Source organism: Montipora foliosa, chromosome 1 (genome assembly GCF_036669935.1).
Source record: "Montipora foliosa isolate CH-2021 chromosome 1, ASM3666993v2, whole genome shotgun sequence".
Lineage (NCBI taxonomy): Eukaryota > Metazoa > Cnidaria > Anthozoa > Scleractinia > Acroporidae > Montipora > Montipora foliosa.
The window spans coordinates 61,529,173-61,532,638 of NC_090869.1; the positions used below are offsets into that span (position 1 = coordinate 61,529,173).

Genomic DNA, 3,466 nt, shown 5'->3' on the forward strand with positions numbered 1-3,466 from the left:
TTTGTTTGTCTGCACTTCACTTTCATTGTTACATTGTACCTTCCTTTTCATCAATTACGCCAGAATCATTTCTTCTGATTCTTTGCCTTAAAGAAGGAATATTGACAACATGTATAGTTTAGTATTTGATATCATATGAAAAGAAGGAAAAAATCCAAAACCAATAATAATTTATATTGATACAATAAATTATCAAAATAATATTATTCTATTTTCATGTAAACTTTGAATTTACTTCTTTTTGTTGTTGTCACTGTGAATAATGTGGCATAGTCCCGTAAAGTAATGTTTCACCTTCAAAGAAGTTTATAACACAGTCCCAAACATAGCGACTGTAAGAGCAACAAAGAAAATAATTTTAAGCTCCATGTAAAACCCATTAAAGATGAACAGTTTTAGTGTTCACTTTTTGATTCCTAAGAAATGAATTTACTTTTTGATTCCTAAGAAAACAAATGAGTATATCAAAGGATTTTCTAATGTTTTTTTGGCTTCTAATAAAATCTTAAGCCCTGGTCAAAATTCTCTCCAAACTATCATCATCATTCACATGCTCAAATGGCCAAAGAAGTTTGTGATAGTTGATGATACTGTAGTTCACTGGCAGTCGCACATGCAAAGTCACGCGAGCAGCTAGTTCCAGGCTCTTTCGGCATAAAAATGCGAACACTAAAATGGCTTTCCAAAGGCAGGGCCAGGCCTCATATTCCTCTATTAGACGTAATATCAGGCCATTACTCCATCTTGCCGCATTGCCCTTCTTGAGCAATGAACATTTAGTGATACGCTTCTTTTTTTGCAGTGTCTCTTCTAATTCTTGCGAGTTGACGCTTTCTTCAGAGGATATCTTCTCTAAGATATCTTGGTCTTCAGTATTTTCTTTGTCATGATTATCATCTTGGATTGTAAACACGAATTTCTGGAAGGCTGCAGCTGAGCCTTGCGAGGAACTTTTGGTGGCCATTTTAAATGAGGCCCGCTGATGTTTGGGGGAAAACAGCTGGCCAAAAACTATCATGAACTATCTGACATACGCGTGGTCAAACGAGGAAAACTATCATCGACTATCATGAAGAATTTGAACAAGCTCAAAATGAATGATAGTTGATGATAGTGTATAATAGTTGGTGGTCCAACAGAAGAGCGAGCTTCAACTATCATTGACTATCATCAACAATCATGTAGATGTTGTGGTTTAAAATTTTTCAAAGCAATCCAGTTTTGATTTTTCTTCGTTTAATTAATATTCCTTATCATAATCTGAAACAAAGGAAAAACCAAATTGAAATTGTGTTAAAAAAAAAAAAAAAATTCAACCAGGACAAAATTTGAACCTGTAACCTTCACGCTATAACAATGCCTTTTCTAAGTCTGAAACAAAGGAAAATCAAAATTGAACGGGTGTTATAACAAAAATTCAAGCAGGACACATATGAACTTGTAACCTTATAAAAATGAGTCCCAAAAGAGAACTATAGTGTTAAATTATATTACAGCAGTACTTTACAGGCAAAATAACAGTTACCTCAGTTTGCAAATCTACTTTCTGAACTTTAGTTGGTACATTGCCATTTGGTTCCTAAAAATAAAATAAATTGCCTCATGGTAAAGGAGTTTGAAAACAACATTAGATTTGCAAGTTAAGTCCTTAATCTTTATACATTATTAACCTCTTAAGTACTAAAAAAACAGGAGTGCCATACTAGGGAATATTGGCCCGAGGTCAAGTGATCGATCCAAACAAAAACAACCAAGGGCCAATATTTTCCAGTACAGCACCAAAGCAAGTGAGGTTAGTAAGTTGTTAATTACAGTGTACATGGCAGCATTTCTTTGACAATCAGAAAATTCTCTGTTTGGAAAAGATGGGGCATTATTTTCAGGAAGAGGAGATGCAGCTTTAAGCCAGATGGAATGGAGCATCTGAACATGCCAGGACCGGATAGCCTTCCCCCATCACAACAAACAGCCTAAAAACAGTTTTTGAGTGGCATTGCGGAGCTGATGAATTCTTATCTAAAACCTAAAGTCAAAAGTAAGTGAGTCAAGATAGACTTAATCATGGTGCCCAAGCTGTTTTTGAAACAACTTCTTTGGATTTGAGCTTGAACAAGCCGTTTTCAGCCAGGGAAGTGTGTTATTCACACAAGTTACTCACAAGGTTTATGACGGCAATGTAAGTTGAAGTCCAAACTGTAATCAAGGACTCCTACTTATTGGGACACACGTTAAAATTAAAAGTGTGAGTTACATGTAACTGTAATCCTCAGGTATATTCTACCCACAAGGACACAAGGTTAAAAGGACTGTAATCTTAACACATCGCTGGCCACTGAGTGAAGCGACTAAATCATTGCATTTTATGGTGTTTGACCTTGAATAAGTTCGGGTCACGAGGTTCCCCTTCACAATCACATATTCTCCTCAGTTATTTGAAGATCCAGAGTGTGTGATCTGGCCGGGGTTTGAGCCCAATGCTCAACCAACTGAGCCACCAGTGCACTGGGAATCCTACACAATTTACATGTAATCAAGGTGTGGTAAAATCTGATATTATTTTCAGTATCTGACCTCTGCTTTTCCTTTGCATGCTCTTTTCCTTGAGCTGTCCTTAAAGCACTAACAAAAATTCCCAGAACAAAAAGAGAAAGAGTTTCATCACTAAACTGAAGGAATACATACTAGACCCCTGTACATCTGTACCTTGAATGTTGGTGTAAACATATATAGGAATAGCATAATAAAATGAAATTAATATTAAAGACCTCATTACTCCATACTGAAAGTGCCAATTAAATGTTCAACATTTAAAAAAAATGCATGTATCATGCACAAGCACAAGAAAGATGTCATGTCCTACATTGTATACACTAGTGCTGTACAGCACATTCATACGGGTGTACATGTACATGTGTGCTTGATTCACAAGAGGATAAATTTACAACCGTCCACTTCGCCACTGAGTTTCTCTAAACATGTGTTGCCTTTGCATGAGCTCATCATAAGACTGAGATTAGAGTTGTCATTATCTACATGTAAACTATCAAGAGGTTATATCAGAAACCCATAAGGGCTGAAACGTGTTACGCGCGTTCACAGCTTCCGAATATTCAGTGCGAACTGATTGGTTTGAATGTTTCAGTGCTAAGTACCATATTTGGAAACCCCTCGCTCTTGTTGTTCCAAATTTGGTACTTTAGCAAATGAATATTCAGAAGCTTGTTTCCCAGCACTCAAGGGGCCGTTACATGTTTCAACCCTTATGGGTTTCTGGTTATATACATGTATAACCACTCATATTAAAGGTCTGAGAGGTTGAACTGGGAAATGTTTTGTCCACCTGCTGTGGTAAGCAACTCTGGATTCCTTGAAGAACACATAATGTTGCTTATGTGCTCCATGCCCTTTGTTTTGTACAGAGTAACATGGCCAGCACCTTCCAGCTGATCAACCCCATAGAGGATTT

The 3,466-nt window shown here is 36.8% G+C and overlaps 1 long non-coding RNA gene across 1 annotated transcript in view; it reads right to left on the bottom strand.

Annotated features, from left to right (window-relative positions):
- LOC137979867 (uncharacterized) overlaps positions 1 to 1,571 on the bottom strand; it is a 2,805-nt gene extending 1,234 nt beyond the window's left edge. Inside the window, exons 1-2 of the long non-coding RNA XR_011118414.1 lie at positions 1,526 to 1,571; positions 1 to 86 (exon numbers count right to left, since the gene is read on the bottom strand). The exon at positions 1 to 86 is cut by the window's left edge and continues 33 nt beyond it. This is a non-coding gene — a long non-coding RNA (uncharacterized lncRNA). The remainder of the gene's footprint in view (positions 87 to 1,525) is intronic.
- Positions 1,572 to 3,466: the final 1,895 nt, after the last annotated feature.